Source organism: Rutilus rutilus (genome assembly GCF_951802725.1).
Source record: "Rutilus rutilus genome assembly, chromosome: 11".
NCBI classification, from domain to species: Eukaryota; Metazoa; Chordata; class Actinopteri; order Cypriniformes; family Leuciscidae; genus Rutilus; species Rutilus rutilus.
The window spans coordinates 38,768,800-38,791,436 of record NC_140216.1 but is presented as its reverse complement, the minus strand read 5'-3'; the positions used below and the strand labels follow the sequence as shown (position 1 = coordinate 38,791,436).

General features: G+C 38.2%; 1 protein-coding gene and 1 long non-coding RNA gene across 4 annotated transcripts in view; both read right to left on the bottom strand.

Moving 5' to 3' along the window:
• Positions 1-6,568: 6,568 nt before the first annotated feature.
• Positions 6,569-15,243, bottom strand: LOC311299158. Its single transcript, XR_014629077.1, has 3 exons — positions 14,649-15,243; positions 8,814-8,954; positions 6,569-7,552 (listed from the first exon to the last, which is right to left on the bottom strand). It is a non-coding gene; the product is annotated as an uncharacterized lncRNA (long non-coding RNA).
• Positions 15,244-16,262: 1,019 nt separating this feature from the next.
• LOC311299925 (TBC1 domain family member 20) overlaps positions 16,263-22,637 on the bottom strand; it is a 42,124-nt gene continuing 35,749 nt past the window's right edge. For 2 of the 3 annotated variants that reach the window (XM_084423877.1, XM_084423878.1), the window contains 3 exons: positions 18,133-18,255; positions 17,726-17,901; positions 16,263-16,649 (listed from right to left, as the gene is read on the bottom strand). The gene's annotated coding sequence lies outside the window, so the exon portion shown is untranslated. Of the gene's footprint in view, positions 16,650-17,725; positions 17,902-18,132; positions 18,256-21,606; positions 21,733-22,637 lie in introns of those variants that run through there. The other variant, XM_084423879.1, reaches the window with a different exon arrangement.

Here is a 22,637-nt window from a genome sequence, read left to right as displayed (position 1 = left end):
TTTGATTGAAAAACATGATTACAGATCATGATGAGCATCACTCATATACTTTTAAATATAGAAATAAATCAACAATAATTGACTTAAAACAGTGTTGTTTAATTCTACACTACCATTTCAAAAGTTTGGGGTCGTTCAGATTTTTTAATGTTTTTGAAATAAGTCTCTTCTGCTCATTAAAGCTGCATTTATTTCATTAAAAATGCAATAGAAACAGTAAAATTGTGAAATATTATTGCAGTTTAAAATAGCTATTTTCTATGTGAATACAATGCAAAGTGTAATTTATTCCTGTGATCAAAGCTGAATTTTCAGCATCATTACTCCAGTCTTCAGTGTCACATGATCCTTCAGAAATCATTCTAATATGATGATATGATGCTCAAGAAACATTTATGATTAATGTCAATGTTGAAAACAGTGTTTAAAATGTATTTCGAGGTTTAACTATTGAAACTACTAGAAACTATTGCTCTCAGACTTTTGGATCCCACAGTAAACGAACTGTAACAGCAGGCAATAGCCTGTATTCAGCCGGCATTTCCAGTCCCAGTCCATCCCTGGAAAGAATAAAGAGAAAGAGAATGAAAAATGAAAACCAGGAGAATAGCAGCGCTCCCACACACAGCTGGATAAACAGATCAACAAAACGCTGATGCAACTCCTTCTGTCTTCTTCCACGCGGCCCTTCTCATCTCGTTATTAAGGTCACGCTTGTTTTTTATAATTCTTTTTTGGTTGGAGGAGGAGTGAAACCTCGAGTTTCAGGAGCAAAACTAATTATCCGTGGCCTGTGAGGAGCGGCGTGGAGGTGCGAGTGGGAAGATCGGATCACGCCACTGGATTGGATGTGGAGCGGCAGCTGATTGGTCCTTCAGGTTTAATACACTCGCTTCGGTTGCTCTCGACAGGGGAGTTTCCAGATGGATCCAGGTGTTGGCAGCTTTTGATGGCGGCCCGTCGGGATTGGACGATCTGGGGGTCACGTGACCTCCAGCCTGAACAACTTGTGTTTGTGTTAAAAATGTGCTGTAACAGGCGTTTGAGGGCTTAGTCATGCTGCGCTGCTTCTGACGCGGCTCTTTATCCCTGACGCGCCGCATGCATACAAACACACCTCACACACTCTCAGACTGCCAGCCTCACACTTCACTCGCTTCTGCAGTCAAACCACACACACACACCTTGATATTCTTCAACCTCATTTACACTGTAAGGCCTGATGAATAGACGGGATATGGTGACGTCTGTTTACGTTTAATAAGAGACTGCGTTTACTCTGCCAGGACACTACTCTGCTATCATTAGTTAGCTTCTTTTTTTTTCTTCTTTTTTGTATGAGAAACACATTATTTTGGACAAAATTGATTTTATAATGAAACTGGAAATGAAAAAGTCATTCCACATTGTTCTCCTTTTGTGTTTAAAAATGTAATAGAAAATGTAGTAAAACTAGATATTAGACACTAGATGTTTATATATATAAACACACACACACTTTTTTTAATTTATATAAAAATGTAATTAAATAAATGTGTATATATATATATATATATATATATATAAATTATTTAAATTAATTTATATATTATACATTTAAATGAATTAAAATATTTGAGAAGAAATACAAAATAATAATTTTAAAATTAATAATTGGTTGATAGTGTAAATGCGGCCTTATACCAATTTACAGTGACATTGATCATGCATATGATTGTTTTTTTAATTATTATTGCTCTGCTGTTCTTGGTTTAATCGAAACAGACCCCACTTCCTTCCTAATACACTTGTCTTATTGTGAACAATTCATTATTGCATGTAAAGTCATGTTTGTCTTCATAATCTTTCATCAAACTGTAACAGCTTGCCTCACCCCTGAAATGCCTTTCTTTTTCAGCTGACAATACAAATCTCTCTTTCAATCCCTCAACTTCAGTTTTTACAATCCATTCAATTCCTGATGTATAAAGTCAAGTCCTTCTCTACATATTTCACTCTGTAACATCACAGATATAAGCGTTCACGTCACGTTACGCAAGTAAAACGGGTGTTAGGCGTTGCTAACCCTTTAATTAGTGCAATCCAGACTAAATGAGCAGGGAACGTCGTTAATAAACATGACTGACCCCTTCACAAACACAGCCATCTAATGCTCGAGGCAGACTGTATCAATATGCAGAATCCATAAGCCAAACAAGTCCAAATATGAAGAGATTAATGCAGAGCCGTGCCACAATCCATCACGCAAAAGGCCACATTTGTGTTCATATTGGAAAACTCGATCTGGCTGCTTCGTCCTGCCCTTTAAAACTGATAACTAAATCTGCGTTCTCCGCGAGCTGTTTGCGCGCGCCCTCGGTTTGATATGCATCAAAGCCAATTACATGCATAGGTGACTCCTATTAGCGAGAGTAGATCAATGTCACTAAGAGGGATCTGATAATTAAATCAATTTAACAATCAACTCACTAAACGAACGCGGGTGACGTTGAAATTAATCTGGCACGATCAGGCGATTGTTGATGTCCTATCCGTGCGGAGAGGATTCTCCGGAGGAATAATCACGGCTTGGCCGGAGTCCAGATCTAGAGGCGAAACCGAGGTTAACAGCGTTTGAGGAGTCATGAATTATGCTCTTCCTCAGCAGATCTGCAGTTAAAGCTCTGCTTCATCTCGGCTGTCCTCTTAGTTGGGTTTTCGGGGGAAAGACGCGAGCGTGCTGTGGTGGTGAGCAACTATCTGGAGAGAAAAGGTTATAAGAGTTTTAGTAAAGGTAACTAACCTTTTACATTCACATTCATCTCCAGTCTGGAAGTGCTTTGAATTCTGCTGATCTTCAGACACTCGTTTCTGCATATACAGGTCTTTATGAATCATAAGCTTCTGGGAAAAGAGGTCCTGACATCAGTGACGACACTGCGAGAACAAACGGGAGACATAAGTGCATTTCATACTTTGAGGAATTAAAGGATTGCTTCTTTTCAGCTCGTGCATGAGGTGGAACTTGGATTGAGTTGTTCACAAACAGGCATTCTGGAAAATTAAGTGCTCTTATTCTGAATGTCAAACAAATGACACAACAAAATTGAGCAGTGGCAAAACATTTGCTAAATATACTTTAACAGTTGCATTTTTCAGAATACGACAGAATGTGCATCAACGCCATCAACGGAGAAATGCAAGACTGCAACCAAAACTTTCACTGCGATAAACCCAATTGCAAAAGCAATTAAAGGTAGGGTAGGCAATTTTTGGAAAGGCTAGCAATAGTGAGCTAGCTGTGAAATCATACGATCCCACCCTCCCGTCAGAGCGTCTCCAAAGCCACGCCTCCTCCAGAACACATGAACGCAAACAAATACGTCATGAGAAATGGCGTTAAAATTACCTCATGTCTCAAAGCACATAACATTATAATAATAAATATAGCTGCGGGCAGCGATTATCGTGGTTCGAGCGCTTTGAGGCCTCGTACACGTAAAAAGGTATTATGTTTTATTTAGCAAGCATTTAATCACTTAGATCATAGATGGAATAGACCGTTTACAGCCAGTACAGGCAGTTTACTAAGGAATTCTTGGTTTTTAAATCTTTTTTCACCTTTATATCAGTTAAAGCGCCAGATATGGCCTGATGTCCATAAAAGTTACCATGCTTTAGAATCATGTGGCACGTGCACACCCAATTTTATGAAGTTTTACGCAAATCAGGCTGGAAGAGGGACATTTTTAGCCATTTCATGTGATTTGCATATAAATACAGGATTTTTAGACCCGTTTAACAGTTACAGTCCCATCTATGGGCCAATCTCCGTAAAAGTTAGCAGGCTTCTATAGAATCATGTGCCGCATGTGCTCATCTAATGATGTGAAGTTATGAGTTTTCGTTTAGGAATGATAGGCTTTTGGGTAGACTTGGCCACATCTATTTTCTAATTGTAGCTATCCAAAGGCCAAAGTTTAATTTTTTTTTTGTGATAATTATTGACCTAGAGAGTTCCCAGTTGTTTTATCAAGGTTAAGCCGAAAACCTAGTTGGTTTTTGAAATAATCTCCAATTCTGACAGTCCTCTAGGGCCGCAAGTCAAACAGGCCCAGCGAGTTTCCTTCCGCTCGGCCTCCGTTAACCTTGTCTGATAGCTACTCAAACTTCAAAACACATATTTCGAGATACGCAAATGTGTTCGAATGCGGTCTTGGCACCTTGGGTGAAGACACTGCATGCCAATTTATGTTATAGCGCCATCAAGTGTCCACTTGCCGCGTCGTTTTTTCGTATTGGGCCAAAAACCTAGGACTAAATACCCCAAAATTTCGGGCCCTCGTCTAACGGTTTAGAAGTTATGAGGGATTTTGTACTTTTGCCCGCTTTGTAGCGCCCCCTTCAGGCCGATCAGGGCGAGCCTTGGCGTTGTTGTAGTAGACGGTGTGAGTACTACCAGCCCTCAAAGTTTCAAGTATCTACGACTGAATGCAATGATTAGAAGAACATTTTATGGTCCTACACCTTATCACACAAATACATTTAGACCACTTAACTTAGTGATTGCTATCAAAATGTGAAGGGACAGCATACAGAAACAAAAAAAATGTCTGGAAACAAATCACTTACTCTGCCTTTAATAGGCCAACTGTGAGCAAACTAAGCGCTAACACTGCCGATTTAGTCCTACAATGAAAGAAATCTTTTACAGTTGCTTCTCCGATGGCAAAAACCCACAGTGTGCACCTGATATGCACTATTATAACCAATAATAAATATGGTTGTGTGTGTGTGTGTGTGTGTGTGTGTGTGTGTGTGTGTGTGTGTGTGTGTGTGTGTGTGTGTGTGTGTGTGTGTGTGTGTGAGTGAATACTGAGCGCAAGTCAACACTCAGAAACACAGAAATAAAGAATCCAAGTACAAGTGAACTCTATGAAAAATCTTTAGCTATACTTTAGCCTCAGGCAGATCCCGCATGAGCGCGTGCGAGACATAATGCTGAGTTCGAGTTTATCAGCGCAGGTGCTCGAGACTGCAAGCTGTTCCCGCTCGAGTCCGGATCAGGGCCGCGCCCCGCGAGAATAATGACAGAATCTGAAAGATTTACAGTCATTCTGCACCAAAATATCCCATCTGACAGCCCTTCTGGAGGGCGTCCATAAATAAAGATTGTTGACTATTGACAAACGCGGCGCTTCAAAGCCAGGCTTCCTCCGGAGGAATGGAGATGAACTGAGATATTGATGCCGATTCTTTAAACTTTTATCATTTTGTTCGCGTTGGCTGCCAGTTCAGAGGGAAGCCCTGGTTTTGTGTCAATAACTTCATTTTATGCTCTTTTGCCTGAAATATTCAGCAGCTGCGCGTCTCCGCACAGAAACCGGTCGCTGTTGATTTACTGTAAATCTTTTGTTTCTCATCAGGGGATGTTTTCAAAAGCATCTGAACGATGTCGCTTTCGCAGTGGGGCCGCTGTGGCAATTTCGAATTATTAAGGTTCATTTGCGCCGAAAATGTTGAATTATTAAGTGTGAATAAGCGCGTTCTCCCACGCGCGCTCCGCTCGAGCGCGTCCACATGCGCTGAGCTCAAACTGTGCCCGACATAATCTCATCTAAATGTGTTCGCTCTCGCTTTCCGCTACCCTGTTAGAGTAGATAAAAATATTAAAGCTATCTGCCTTCAGATGAGATTAAAATACTCACCCCGGGTTCAATCTCATATGCGGCTCTTGACAGAAAGACATGTTGAGCTGTCTGTGAATATGGGCTTTCATTTAAAGTCAGTGAGAGTTAGTGGAGAGCTGGAACGAGGCACGTAAACATCGGGCGTCAGGCCATCGCTCTTTAGTTCAAATCCACGCGCTGATGGATGACGGGAACGGAACGGGCTTTCTGACTGTCATCTGCGGCTGACGGTAAATTACTGCCACGCTCATGTCCGTTAGTACCGCATATTATGTCCACACACAGTAAATTAATGACGGAAATGACATTCAATCGCGATTGGGGGTGTAATCAAACTTTACACATGTTCCCAGCTAACAAAAACGTTCTATAAAACGTTCTGCTAATGTTCCCATTGAGTTCTGAAAACGTTATTTCTGAACGTTCCAAACATTTTGGATTCAAAATTCCAACATTCCATTTTGTCATTTTGCAAACGACCGTTACATTTGAATGTTCTCTGAACGTTCTAAAACAAGAAGGGCATATTTTATACAGTCTGATTCATATTGCATATGAAACTGGAAAGCAGTTTCTCGATTTGGAAAACTCGAATCTGATTGGCTTGTGTTCACCAGCTCGGGTTATCAAGGTACTGGTTTGAACGCTTTTGAGGAAGAACTAATCAGTGATTTTACCCAAATCTTTTAGTTTGGAGAAATATTGAGAAGACCAACTTTTGGATAAAATAATAAATTATTATTAGAATTTGTCTTATTTTATTCAACAATTCAGATGGAGGCACGTTTTTAATTAAAAATTTATTTTAAATTAAATTATTGATATAACAATAGACTGGCATGAAATAATACATGTATAATGAATAAAAAATTATAAATATAAAATTTACATATACATTTATTTTATGCTTTTATCCAAAGCGACTTACATTGGATTTCAAGATACACATTTTAAATTCTTACCAGCTCTTGCTTTCCCTGGCAATCGAACCCATGACCTTGGCGTTGCAAGCGCAAACGCTATACTGTTTGATATATCAGAACAGCATGAAATAATAAATGCATTTATTAAATAATAATATATAATAAATGTATAATAAATACATAAAACATAACTAAATATTATATGATAACAGACTGGCATACAATAAATGCATTTATTAATTAATAATAAATGCATAATCAATAATAAATTATTATAAATAAAATAAATCATAAATATGAACTTTATTCTATGCCTGTGCGGTATGTGTTTCAAATAAACTGACCCTTACATGGTTCGCAGAAACAAAAAGTACTGTGGTTGGTCACTTTACACGTCGATTAGATGTTTCCCAGGACTGGCAGTCTTGGTCCAAACAGCTAAGCATGCAAATTGAACCAGACTTTATGTTGTAATCAAACGGCCTGACTATGCAAGGCTAGGCTTGACCAGGAGATAAAGCTGTGCAGCGCATCTTTTCTGTCATGTTAGCAGTGTGCTAATCACACGGCAGGGGCTCCATTGCTAAAAACAAGATCTTTAGTGCAACTTAGTGCTCCTTGACCCCCACAGTCATCGTGCTTCAAGATGTCCGAAATCTCCTTCGGGATCAGTCCCTTGACGTAACAGCACTGCCTCTGCAGTTTTGCTGTTTATGCAGCTTAATTATGATTGGGCTGCGCTGCGTGTCGGTTTGAAGCGCAGTAATGAGTGGAATCAGGGCTTTTTTCTTTCTTTCTTTCGGAGGTGTGCTTTGAATGTCGTCGTCTTCAATCAGCCGCATGTGTCTGGGCCTGTTCAGAGATGTCAAGACGAAGGATGTTTCATCTATTTTTACGGTTTATTTTGTGTTCTCCTCATTGGGGAGGATCTTTGGCCTTCTGTCCCGCGCGTCTCCGGATCTGCGGGTTTTAATAACAAACAGAACGTCAGTTGAAAGGCATTCGAGATGCGTTTTAATGTGACAGTGTTTCAATTCTTACTCGCTGCGACGGTTAAACATTTCTGGTCGGTTTCTTTGTGTCAACTTGATTTCGAGATTGTCGGCTCAACTGTCTGTTGTTTGTCTTTAAAGGAACACCTAAGTCATCCTGCAGGGGTTCTTGTAAAGGTAACGCAGACATTTGCATATGAAAGTCCTCGTCATTCAGATTTATACAAATATTTTCTTATCATCAAGTTGCTTATCATCAATTATTATACTTTCAAACACTTATTTGTGTAATTGCACTTTACAATAAGATTCAATATATTAACATAAGCTAATGCAAGCTATCTTGAACTAATGATGAACAACAATTTTCCGTACAGGATTTATTAATCTAGATTAAATGTTAATTTATAAATAAAATACTGTTCATTGTTAATTTATGTTTGTTCATAATACATTAAAGCAATGTTGAGTGACGTCACTTCTTGTTGACGTTCGAAGTATTGTCAAACAAAACGGAGGCTAGCTCCTCCCTCCTTCTCATCCCGTCCCAAATCATTCTTGTCGGTGATTGGCTGGAACACTGTTTGTTATGTTTCGTGGCCCAGGCTGGGCCAGTTTGTTTTTGTTGCCGTTTGTGGAGCCTGTGGTGTCTAGAGAGACCGTGTTTTTTTACAGTGTGTTCAGGGGACAGGCAGCTAGCGGATAGTGAGGAGATGTTTGCTGTATGTGACAACAAATGTTTTGGCCTAAAGAGCACCTTTAAATAATGTTAATTTACCCATTTATCATATTTGAATTGTTAAATATGTGTATGCATAAATTAAAGTTAAGCAAAATGTATAAATTCAGCAATTTTTCGCTGCAATAGAAGCACCTACTCAAGAGAGTGTGTGATTTCAGATGCAGCCTCTGTGTTACACTGTGTTGGCACTAGTGTAAAGCCTCAAGGTTGAGTTGTTTTGACCTTTTGCCCTTTAGATATTCAGTTTGTGTTTCAGTACAAGTCTGTGTGTGTGTTTGTCATAGGTGAATTTCCTCTGAGTGCCGGTGTAATTTGCTCTGATGTATCCCGCTGACGTATGCAGAAGAAATCAGGCCTTAAACCCCAGAGGGCCGCGGTGACCCACACACCTCCGCACACGCAAGCACAAAACTACTACAATTTCACACACACCTACTACACGCTGCAACTGCACAAAACTAATAATCACACAGGAAAGAAAACTCACTCATGAGATCTCAGGTGTTTCTCCTTGACAGCGATGAAGAGAAATCCTGAAGATGATCTTAGATGTTTCCCGAGAAAATATCCTGTGTCTCCACTAGAGTTTCAGAAGAGATCTCGAACTGGCTCAAACGGGGCAAGAAGTCTGCCAAAACATGTCAGAGATTATAATATCACTTTTTAGTCATTTATATTTTAGTTTTAGTTATTTTATTACATCAATAAGTGAAATGTTGCCTTGGCAAATAGCTTAAAGGGGATATATGTAAGAATGTTCTTGAATGAATCGCTTGTTATTGCCAGTGTGTGAACAGCTTGTAAGGAAACTTAAAAAAAAAAACCTTCCTTGACTTCCTAGTTGTCTACGAAAGCCTCGGGATGTTTTTGTTGGGAAAATCCAAAGCATGTGACGGTTACGCGCCCGCTCAAAATACCCCCCAGATCATTTATTATAGCATGTTGTAAATGCCCATTTTTGAGTGGAAGGAAAAACATGCTGTTTTCGTGCATGTGTCTTTAAATGCAAATGAGCTGCTGCTCCCCGCCCCCTTTCCAGAAGAGGGCGGAGCCTTTACCTTTATCGTATTCACGCTCATGTTACATTGCAGTTCTTGATCATCATGAAAGTTTATTATCTGCATGCGTTTGAAAGCCATATCAGTCTAAACTTCTGATATATGGTTTTCTGAGCGCACACATCTGAAGCAAGCTCACAAAAAGCTGGATGTCAGACGGCGTCACGCAAGTATTAAAGTAAGTTCTCTTTCACGTCTTATTGCTCTTAAACTATCAAAAGCACACAAAGTTCATAAACACAATCGGTTATGTCTGTGAATTAGCAAGTAAAGAAATCGCATGTGTATATTAGATCTGTCTATTAAAGTGACAGCAGAGTAATATACAGTACTTACTCTTATATATGCTGTAAATATGAATCAAACTACTAAAGAAAAACTGAAAATCAGTCACTGCGCTTGACTGAACAACTTCAGTAGCTTTAATAAGAACACATTTCTTACTTGAATGCTGCTGTTAAATGCTCTGGCGAGGAGATAAACATGGCAGACTGTGTAGAGCTCACTGAGGGGCAGAGCTAAGATAATAGGGCGGAGTCAGTCAGCAGTCGTGGGCGGGGCCTGTGCAATGTGATGTTAGAATCTGCAAATGGCCTATTCTGAGACACTGCTTATGATTTATGGGGAATAAAAAAGGAGTGGGTGGATTTTTACCATTATAGGCGGGTTGTGTACACACACTGCACACACACATTCATGTTCAAACACCATGTTATAAGCGAATTTTGCATAAAAGGTCCCCTATAAGTTTTCAAGCTTTAATTCAATTCAAGATTTTTAATGGTTTTTGTTAATACAATAACAACACTGGAACCACGTCCAACATTATAACAGATCTAGCAGGATATAATGTGAAGTAAACGTGTTTCTAAGGCGCTCGGCTGCTGTTGACGGCTCAGGGTTCAGCAGAGAACGAATGAAGCCACACTTAGACATTTTCTACCCAGAATGCTTAAATCTCATCTGATCTAACAGAGTTTATTCATATCAGCGCTGACTGGATGGGCCGCATGACATTTGGATATTTGAGGGGAGTCATCTTATCATTCCCGGGAAAACGAGCAACACGCAACGGCAAACGCTAAAGCACATAAAAGACACGCAGCCCAAAAGTGACGCAGTTGTGTTTCTGAAAGCTTCAGCTGACTTAAAAAAGCAAACGCTCATGCTTTTCATGAATAAGCAGTTGGTTATATATATATATATATATGCACAATATTTATCCATAAACACAAAACGTGTATATATAAAAAAAACTAAATAAATTATATACATTTTAATTATTATTATTTAATTGATTGATTTATCAGATTTATCCAGATTAATGAATTAATTTACCATGTGATAACAGTCTAAAAGAGTCTATTCGTATCAGTACTGACTGGATGGGCCACTAAAAAGCAAACGCTCGTGCTTTTCTCTGAATAAGCTGACGGTAAAATGAGAGGGAGTGAAGAAACAAACAAGGGATTCATTAAAAGGTTTCCGAAAGGATAGTGTGTGATGAATGTGGCACTTTTAGAGAGCCGCTGCCTCTGTAATGATCCTCTGAGGTCTGCAGTGGTCACGCTGTTTGCCCCTGAAAAACACACACCGATCCTGACCTCGCAAACTCAATATCTACACACACACGACTTATCCCAGTCCACAGATTTATAATAACGCACAATGGGATCCATTTTTCTGCTGCCGGGTGTCACAGTGTTATTTACATTGCAGTTAATGAACAGAGATCAGCTCATAAATAAATGTATAAATTCAAGCAGGCAAAGAGGATAGAGTCAGCTCTGGATGGAAACGCCGGTAATGGGAATCGGGAACACTCATAATACAAACGCACAGAGGAAATGTGCGCACTGAAAACATTAAAGTGCTGCTGGGGGTTTGAGGGGCCGTGGATGTCAGTCACTTGTGGAATTGAGGTCTTTCCTCAGAGCAATAAAGGTTAATAAGAGTTTCTGTCGGGATCTGAAACAACTGCACGTGTTCATCAGGGTCAGAAGTGCAGGAGAGAGAGAGAGAGATGAAGCAAAACTTCACAGAGAAACAACATCTGCTCTTCACTATACCATCCGTCGCACGACACGGATGAACACGAGACACACGCTGACAGCTTTAGCAAATGATGTCATGTCAGCGTTAGTGGAGGTGTGACCTGTGACGTCAGAGACAGAAAATATCATCTCACACCTTTAGTCTCTAAAAAGACTAAATATAACAAATATTGTGTTAAATATATTAAATACTAAATGAAACACACAGAACACATAGTTTTTTTTAATCTCTTAATCTTATATATGTAAGGGATAATGTAGAGCGAGGCGGTTGTTATAGCGAATACAACTCCGACAGGCTGATCATATACACTCACCTAAAGGATTATTAGGAACACCATACTAATACTGTGTTTGACCCCCTTTCGCCTTCAGAACTGCCTTAATTCTACGTGGCATTGATTCAACAAGGTGCTGAAAGCATTCTTTAGAAATGTTGGCCCATATTGATAGGATAGCATCTTGCAGTTGATGGAGATTTGTGGGATGCACATCCAGGGCACGAAGCTCCCGTTCCACCACATCCCAAAGATGCTCTATTGGGTTGAGATCTGGTGACTGTGGGGGCCATTTTAGTACAGTGAACTCATTGTCATGTTCAAGAAACCAATTTGAAATGATTCGAGCTTTGTGACATGGTGCATTATCCTGCTGGAAGTAGCCATCAGAGGATGGGTACATGGTGGTCATAAAGGGATGGACATGGTCAGAAACAATGCTCAGGTAGGCCGTGGCATTTAAACGATGCCCAATTGGCACTAAGGGGCCTAAAGTGTGCCAAGAAAACATCCCCCACACCATTACACCACCACCACCAGCCTGCACAGTGGTAACAAGGCATGATGGATCCATGTTCTCATTCTGTTTACGCCAAATTCTGACTCTACCATCTGAATGTCTCAACAGAAATCGAGACTCATCAGACCAGGCAACATTTTTCCAGTCTTCAACTGTCCAATTTTGGTGAGCTTGTGCAAATTGTAGCCTCTTTTTCCTATTTGTAGTGGAGATGAGTGGTACCCGGTGGGGTCTTCTGCTGTTGTAGCCCATCCGCCTCAAGGTTGTGCGTGTTGTGGCTTCACAAATGCTTTGCTGCATACCTCGGTTGTAACGAGTGGTTATTTCAGTCAAAGTTGCTCTTCTATCAGCTTGAATCAGTCGGCCCATTCTCCTCTGACCTCTAGCATCAACAAGGCATTTTCGCCCACAGGACTGCCGCATACTGGATGTTTTTCCCTTTTCACACCATTCTTTGTCAACCCTAGAAATGGTTGTGCGTGAAAAACCCAGTAACTGAGCAGATTGTGAAATACTCAGACCGGCCCGTCTGGCACCAACAACCATGCCACGCTCAAAATTGCTTAAATCACCTTTCTTTCCCATTCTGACATTCAGTTTGGAGTTCAGGAGATTGTCTTGACCAGGACCACACCCCTAAATGCATTGAAGCAACTGCCATGTGATTGGTTGATTAGATAATTGCATTAATGAGAAATTGAACAGGTGTTCCTAATAATCCTTTAGGTGAGTGTATATATACGCATGCGATACATTTTTTTCAGTTTAACACGTTAAAAATATGTATTCAATATTTATTATATATTGAACACTTCACAGTCTTCACTGCATAAATTATAAATTAAATATAGATTAATCCTTATTAAAGCTACAAAAGTTATTCAGTCGAGCAGTGAGTGATATTCTCTTTTGCTTTTGTTCCTTGATTAACATTAACAACTATTTAATTGATTAAAGCTGCAGTCGGCAAGTCAGACTGCGGGGACTTAGCCAAAAAAAATTATGTTTACAACTCTCATGCCCCTCCCCCACCACCACCAAGCACCCTCCCATTGAGTTCGTGCTCGTCAGTGCGTGTACACCAGATTTTCTGTGAACGCACCCGTCTCTTCAGCGTCGAAGTATCTTTTTCTTTTCCTTGGTTGTTTTGGACCTTGTTAGTAGATTTTCTCTCCACCATCACACTTCGTACAATCCAACACACCTGCGAACTTCAGGCGTGTGCATGTGATATTGTAACGTGCGCGAGAGGGGGGGATCTGTGGCGTGTGCACGAACTGTGTCTGTGATTGACAGTCAGATCTCACACAGCCCTGCGCTGATTGGACCAGAAGAACCAGTGGTGGATTTTTGCAAAACAAATAACAGGCTCCAGGTGGAGGTAGAAGTGTGGGGTTTTTCTTAAACCGGCTGATTTATGTTGTTCTGTGGGAGCACAGTGTCGGTTTCAGTGAATATGATCAAAAAAATCTTGCCAACGGCAGCTTTAACTTGATTTATAAAGCACTTTTAAACACAACCGTAGGTTGACCAAAGTGCTGTGCATGACGCGGATCTGATGCACACCCTATTTTCTTTACGTTCAATTACTCGTTTAAGACTGAGCTTGCGAAGATACTCAACAGAACAGGCATTTTGCCATCATTTTGTGTATTTTTGTCGGTTCAAGCGCTGTCTGAAGCACTTTCTGTGTGCATGAGTTTATGTGTGTCACATTTCCATAATGAATCATGAAGAGAAGATATTAATTTGTCAATCTCCCGGTGACATTGACAGCAATGTCATGTGACGTGTTCGGCACTGCAACAGAGCTGAGAATGAGCGTTTAACTTCATGCAAGTATAGTACGCCGTGCTTAAAATCATCTGTTCAAGTTTGGCTCTGTTCACACTAGACAGATCATATATGTGACCCTGGATCACGAGTCGCACGGGTATATCTGTGGCAATAGCCAACAATACATTGTATGGGTCAAAATTATAGATTTTTCTTTTATGCCAAAAATCATTAGGATATTAAGTAAAGATCATGTTCCATGAAGATATTTTGTAAATTTCCAACCGTAAATATATAAAACATTTATTTTTGTGAGTGAATGCGGCACAATCGCCAACATAAATGAACAACTTTAAGGAGATTTTCTCAATGTTTAAATTTTTTTGCACCCTCAGATTCCAGATGTTCAATAGTTGTATCTCGACCAAATATTGTCAGATCCTAACAAACCATACATCAATGGAAAGCTTATTTATTCAGCTTTCAGATCATGTATAAATCTCAATTTCAAAAATGTAATGACCATGTGACTGGTTTTGTGGTCAAGGGTCACATATCATAAATTTAGCTAGTTTTTGTGGTTTTCACTAAATAGGGGTGACAACTGTATTCATCTGCAGTGTGAACGTGTCTAACCTCTGCTTTATTCTTGATGTACGAAGCGCTGAAGTGTCCTGCGAGGATATTCACACAGAAAGGGCAGTTCGCTCCTCTTCACAGCGAGTGAAACCGGCCGTGATCTTATTAGGGAGTGAGTCGGTCTGGGCGGCCCTTGGGCCAGACGAACAGACAGAAACAACATAATTACTTCCACTTAAAATGTTTAGCGTCACATCCAGGCAGTCTGAGGCAGTCTTGAAGAAGCTGATCTCCAGTGTGTCTGAGGATTTACAGACAGCGCGTGTGTTTACTGCTTTCAGGTTTTGTTTTGTCTGGGTCTTTTACTTCTCGCTGCTGTTTCTGCTTTGAGACGCAGACGAGATCCGAGGGAATCATGCTTGTGAACTCACTGCAGTGTGGCATTTATATTTCCCTCTGTCTCTTTGCAAGCACTGTGTTTGAGGCTACATCTGCCACTGCGATCCTGCGAGAAGAGGTTAAAGAATTAGCAAACATGGCAGCTCAATAACTTCATGCAACTCCTTCCTTCATAAGCCAATGTGAAGCTTCTGAGACTCTGCTTTGTACAAACTGTTGTTGGCTGGAGTAACTAAAAATAGCAAAACTACTAACTTTTCAGACTTGCAATATATATATATATATATATATATATATATATATATATATATATATATATATATATATATAAATAAGGTTGTACTTATATCAAGTTTGAGGCCAATAGAGTTAAGCAAGATTTTTATATTACAATTTATTTTATATTACAAGTGTAATATTAGACTATAGTTACATAAAAGTCACTGATAGTCAAATTAAACAATAATATACTATATTAAGTATATAAAAACAAATAATATTTAAACATGAAATCATAATCAATTCATTTTAATTAAGAAAATATTTTTTTGTTTACATACAGTATAATTGAGAATGAATTAGTAAATTACTAAGATTTTTGCATTTGAATATATTTATTTTATATTAGAATATAATAAATATAATAGAAGGATTATATTTATTTAATATAATAATATAATATAATAATATAATAATAAATATAATATTAGATTATAGCAATATAATATGAGTCAAAAACAATAATATAATTAATTAAATAATTATTTAATAAAGCAAATAATTTTGAAATTTATGTAATTTAAAAAAAACTATACATTTTTACATATAAGTCTTGCATGTATAAAGTTTGACACCAATTTAGAATGAATTAATGAATTGATAAGATTTTTCAATTCAATTTCAAGTTTTATATTAGATTATAATATCAGAATATCAGACAAACTGTACAATCTGATCAGTTACATTAAAGAATAATATCTTAAGTTTTAATCTTAAGAATTAATTTAAATACATTTAATCATTAAAAAATAAAACATTTTAGATAAAGTATAAAGTTTTACATTGATAAAAGTTTGATACCAATTGAGCTGCTAAGATTTTTCAAAGATTTACATTGTAATGAAATAGATAGCAATATATAATATTGTTATATAATAATATTGTTATATATGTAAATAAATATAATATCATAATATAATTACATAATCTGAGTTAAATTAAATATATTAAATTAATATGAAAATTAATAATTGAATAAAACATTTAACCATCTCTTATTGTACTCAAGTAACAAGTATTTAATAATATGAATAATAATAATAATAATAATAATATCTTATCATCATTGAAAAAAATTTTTTTTATATAAAAATAAATAAATAATAATAATAATAATAAAACAATACAATGGCTTCAATGTATTTAAGTTTTTGATATTATCTTTTAGAGCAGCTATGTATATTTATAAGGGAAGCTTGACTGCATTTTCAGTTGTTTAAATTATGTATTTGCATTATGAGTAGTGTGGAAACTTCCCAGGTTTCCCGAGCGCAGCATCTTGTACCAGCCCTGAAATCCCCTTCTTCTTCCTCCTCCTCCTCCTCCTCCTCCTCAGGTGATCCAGCGGTCACTGGGACAAGAGTGACGGATAACCTGCGTCTGAAACCCACGAGACAAAAAGAAAACTCTGATCTGCAGGTTCAGCGGTGCGCTTGAGATTCAGAAACAGACAGGCCTTCATTTCGAGTTTGAGTTGTGAAAAATGGGTGTTTCATACCTAAATGTTGATATTGTGCCCAAATACTGTTTGCATTGATTAACATTTCATTTTGATGAAGGATTCTCTACAATAATATGCATCAAAAAAAGTAATTCAGAAAGTGAGTTGCATAAGTTTTGACTTTTACATTTCAAGCAATAGAAACTTTTGAACTTTCATAACTTGAAAATATGTTTTGGTTCCCACAACTTAGATCTGATGCAAATGAGCGGTTATGCAATGCTTAAAATCCTGCACATTTTTTACTTTTAAACATTGCAGTGCTGATAATATAATTTGTAACAGCATTTTTCATATCAAATTGAAAATGTGTGTAAAATATATATATTTTTACCAGGAGTCTCTGATCCTAATATCCTTAAATATTATTTTTAGTGTTTAAATAAACCAAATATATTACTACCTATTGTACTGTAATATATATATATATATATATATATATATATATATATATATATATAAAGTGTAATAGTGTAATAATTAACAAGTATTTAATAATATTAATATTATTAATAATTAAATCCTCATCAATAAATATAATTTTTATTTTATTTAAATAAATTTAACATCAATTATATTACTATTTATTAATGTACTCTTAAAATATAAACAAGTATTTAATAATATTATTGTGATCAATAATAATGACAACAACAACAACATCACTAATAATATTATACTCATCATCAAATGTTTCTATTACCAAAAAATTATTTCATTTAAATTATATACATTAAACAAATCAATAAATATTACAATTTATTATTGTGCTGTAAAATAAAGCAAGTATTTATTAATAATAATAACAACAACCCTCATAATAATCATCAAAATATTATCTATAATAAATGTGTTAGTACTTATTATTGTACTGGAAATCAAAAACACAAGTATTTATAACTATTATTATTGAATTCCACTAATAAACGCTGCATCCAGCAGTAGAAATGCCCACCACTGCTCCACATCTGTCTCTCTCGGACCCGGCGTCGGGCCGTTGTCCAGATGTTGGCGAGTGTTTGTCCCGATCCGACACACTCAACCTCTGCCCTCCGCTCCGGATGCAACACATGTTGGGTTTTACCATGTGGCCTTAGGTCACATCCACTGCCGATTCGTCTGGACTAGCGCCTGCAAAGAGAGCGGATCACCGTGGCAAAGCACAACAGAGAAACTCAAGCGCTGGGAGGAATAATGATAAAAACTGATTATAAGTCTATTACGGCCACTCTGCAAGCCGAGCTGGGGAAGAGGAATCCCATTATCTAAGATGTCTGGATAATGGATTTTGCGTGAGGGGCTTTTTCTGGCACTGGGTATTGAGTGTTAGGAATATTATCTTCATGAAGCCTGTAATGATACCTGTGGGCTCGGCAATATGAGAGGAAGAAACTCATCGCAGAGACGCCATCGACTCTCTCCTCGTCTTCTGCATCGCTCAGCGTCTTCTCAGATCTCTCTCCTCTCTCCGTCTCTCCTCACCTGCTGTTATAAAAAGAGCCAGCGCTACTGTCAATTTAACTTCGGTGTTGCTTAGCCGACAGTTTTAGTTCTTGCAAATGAACGTTATTGCAAATTAACAACAGAAACGGGTACAAAACAGGTGAGAGCGAGGCACGAGGGATTCAGATGTCTTCGTAATCTAATTCGACAGCATCTGAATCAAACTCTACAGATGCAATACTATATTAAGCATAAAAGCACGTTGGGAAAATTACACTTGACATTTCTCTCGCATCTTGACATCCTGGATGCATTTGCAACAATGCACTGTTGGATTCTCCATGAAAAATTCAGGCAATGCTGCATGGGAATTTGGACAAAAGTAGGTCATCCTAAAAGTTGTTAACTTTTACATTACAATACTATATTTATGCATTTGGCACACGCTTTTATCCGGAGTGGAAGTCTCTTGTTGGAATCGAACTGATGATAATCATTTTCAATTATATAACAATCAAGCACTTGAGATTTGCTATATATTAGGGGTGTAACAATATATCGTGTCACAATAGATCACAATACAAAAATGCAACAATATTTATCGAGGATAGTGACATGTATTGAGGATAGTTCATCCAAAATATAAATTACTGAGTATGTTATATAGTCAAATTTTGGTGTCAGTACTACATTAAACTAGCCTAGAATTCTAGACGCACCCTAGCGGCAGCAACATTTATTCTAGCAACTCTCCGTTGACTTTCGGAGCTGTAAAAACCTAAACTGGGTCAGGCCAATCACATCGTGTATACACTGTAAAAAAAAAAAAAAGTTGAGAAAACGTAAAAGTTTAAGGCAAGCAGCTACAGGACATTTTTGAGTTTTCTCAACTTACGTGTTTGAGTTATCTCAACTTTTCTCATGTTAAATAGTTGAATAAACTCTAAAAACTGAATTTGTCATACAAAACATAAGTTGGATTTTTTACAGTATATAGTAGGCGGGGCGGGCTTAACATAATGACGACAGAGTTGTGACGGTTCCCTGCTACTTGAAAACAAAGAATGGCTGCTGCCTGAGAACAGTCTTTCGAATCGGCTTTGGCCGCGACTCTGGAGGACTTGGAGTTAAGCTTTTCTTTGAGAAAAGAGCAAAGAACGGCACTTAAGTCATTCTTAAAAAAGGAAGATGTGTTCGTAGTTTTGCCTGCCAGATTCAAAAGTTGAATCTATCAACTAACGTTAGCTCCGCTGTTGGGAAAACGCTCTGGTTGGATGAAGCGCTGTCCTATTGAGTGCAGAGGGAATTTGAAAGACAGACGTTTATCCCGCCCCTCGGATTGAGCCGTGTCTATGGTGAGTTGCCAGACCTAACATCTTGATGTGGGTCTGGCTTGCCAGGCTAACATATATATGCAATGTTGAAAATATAATATATAATAATGCATAATGCAATATATAGTAATGCCAAATGTCTGATGTTACCAGTAAAAAAAGTGGCCTACATTATTTTAAAGGGCTGGTATAATGCCCTTTTCACAAGATGTAAAATAAGTCTCTGATGTCCCCAGAGTGTGTGTGTGAAGTTTTAGCTCAAAATACGCCACAGATATTTTTATATAGCATGTTAAAGTTGTCACTGTTTGAGGGTGAGCAAAAACGCACCGTTTTTGTGTGTTCCTTTAAATACAAATGAGCTGCTGCTCCCGGCACAGGGGGCGGAGCTTCAACAGCTTGCACTCACACAGACATGCACTGAAAATTTTAAAAACTTTTAGCCTTTTATGTTCAAACCGAAGTCAGACAATGATGGAGAGACTCAAGAAGAACTGACAACATGTAGAAGCAACAGGACATTTCTGAATGGTTAGTTGATGAATTTATGTAGCTGATGTGTAGTTCTCTTCTAGTCATTGATTAGCATATTCTGTCTTGATAATCTATAAATCGTGTTCAGGGGGTGGGGTTTATGTAAATTTTAGGTTTGTGATGTCACTAACCCGGGAGGAATGTGGTGTAGTCTCTACCAGCCGTTTGTTGTAGTCCTTAAAAAGCAATTTCTTTAAAAGCAAATATCTCCCTTTGCTTTGAACTTTGAGCACTGTAACTTTGCAGATGTTGATTATGCTCAAACAGCAACATTACACACTAACTAAAGTTAGAAAAGTGAAATCATATTCAACCACCCCAGTGACAGAGTTCAATGTGTCTGATTTTAGCAGTAAAAAGTGGCCTACATTATTTTAAATATATCTAGTCAGTGAAAGAGTGCAAATATTCGTCTAAAATAATTATATATTTTCAGCTTCAGAATCATGAATATTGTTATTCTGGTGTCTCTATTGTCCTGTGCTTTGGGTTTCCAGCACAAGTCCAAGCCTATTCATTTACACACACAATGTATATCAAATTTAGCATTTTAATCAACAGTTAAAAAAAAAGTTTACCTTTTATCATACGACTTGGAGTATCGCAATAATATCGTATTGTGAGTTCAGTATCGTGATATGTATCGAATCGTGACATCCTATACTATATAGTATATGTTTTGCTCTTTGCACGTATACTGTCTGTGTGCATGCAGATAAAGTTGGATATAATTACAGTAGTTATATAGTAATAAGGGCATCCATTGACAGGTACACATTTTGCAATCAACGAAACGAGGCATTAGAAGGCATGCAGACAGTAAAATCACGCAGGTAATTTCCCGCCACGAGTGATGCTTTAAAATGTCTCTGATAAGTGTTTGCCGCGCTCACATCTCCTTGTGTCACTCTCAGAGTAACTAACACAGCAACTTGACTGCGCAAGTCATTACCTGCAGTCTTTGGTCTCTGGCCAATACATTAAATCTAAATTACACGTCTGCGGAGCGAAGGATTCCCGCGGCGAACTGCCAGTAAACAAACAAAGAGCCCTCGTGCTTCTCGCTGTTTACTCTGTTGCTGGCGTTTACACACACACGGCTAAAAACACACAGTTTGACCCGTAATTGACAAGTGCTTCAATCAAGCGGAGGACTGTAGCATGCAATCGTGTTTGCTTTGTTTTAATGTCTCCCTCCGTCACGGAGGCCAAAGACACTGTCTTCTCGCCGTAAAGCGCACTACATGCATGCCGTTCCGTGTCACTGGGTTCGTACAGCGGTTTATGGCTTGCACTCATACATAAATGCATGCAGTAAGAAATGGGACACGTTTAAAACATTGGCCTTTACAGGGGACCTGAACGCCCTGACGGGACACAAGCTGCGCGAGCATCATTGCTTTCATTACAGGCAGTTTGCATCATGCGTGAAGGCCACGTGGCATCCGGTAATGCCCTGCGTTGGCGTCTCAATTCAGTCAAATGTTTTCGAGGCGTGCAACGCTGGCCGGGATGCTCGTAGAGAGCGAGTGTGATATTCAGAAGCAGACTGTAGGGGCTTTATTGAAATCTAAGTGTCAGATCCACAGCCCTGGGAAACTCATCCTGATGTGACTCATTCAACGAGCACTCGTCCGTTTAGAAAGTTCATCTGAGAGGAAAACACAGAGAGAGATGGAGTCGTTAGATCTTGTTCCAAAACCTAGTGACCGTGCTTCACAGATGGCATTTTATTTTACATTGTATGCATTTGACAGTATGCTTTTATTTAAAGGGATAGTTCACCCAAAAATGAAAATTCGGTCATTGATTACTCATCCTCATGTCGCTCTAAACCCGTGAGCCTTTCGTTCATCTTCGGAACACAAATGAAGATATTTTAAATAAAATATGAGAACTTTCTATCCCTCCATTGACAGTCTACGCAACTACCACTTTCAAGCCCTAGAAAAGTAGTAAAGGCATCAAAATAGTAATCCGTGTGACTAAATTTTATGAAGCGACGTGAGGGCTTTGTTTGCACACAAAAACACAGAATTTACCACTTTATGTACAAAATATTTTTCTAAATACGCGTTCATGAGAGCAAGACCGATATACAAGCCTTTTAATATAAATCATTAAGTCATTTTTGCAGTGCATTACTTAACGTAACGTCTTCTCTATTGTGACGTATATCCGAGTGAAACGCTTCTGAAACAAGAACACATGTGGGCGGGGCTTGAGTTTGCCTGTGAGGAATTGATTGGATGGTGGTGGTTTGCTATTGGCTGATCTCATGTGAGTGACAGGTTCCCCCGCCCACATCATCAGAGAAGAGAAGAGATGCTGCAAGAGGGAAGGAAGTTATTCTGATTCAAGATTACGTGAATTAAACAAAATAATGACGCGCAACGGAAAAATAATTTATAATAAATACTAAATATTCCATTAAAATATAAGAACTGTCAATTTTGATTTCATGGTGACTAAAATGAAATAGGTCAACTGACTGATTTAGTCCACTTTCTGTGCACATGTTTTGATGTAGGATCGACTCTATAGGAATATCAAATA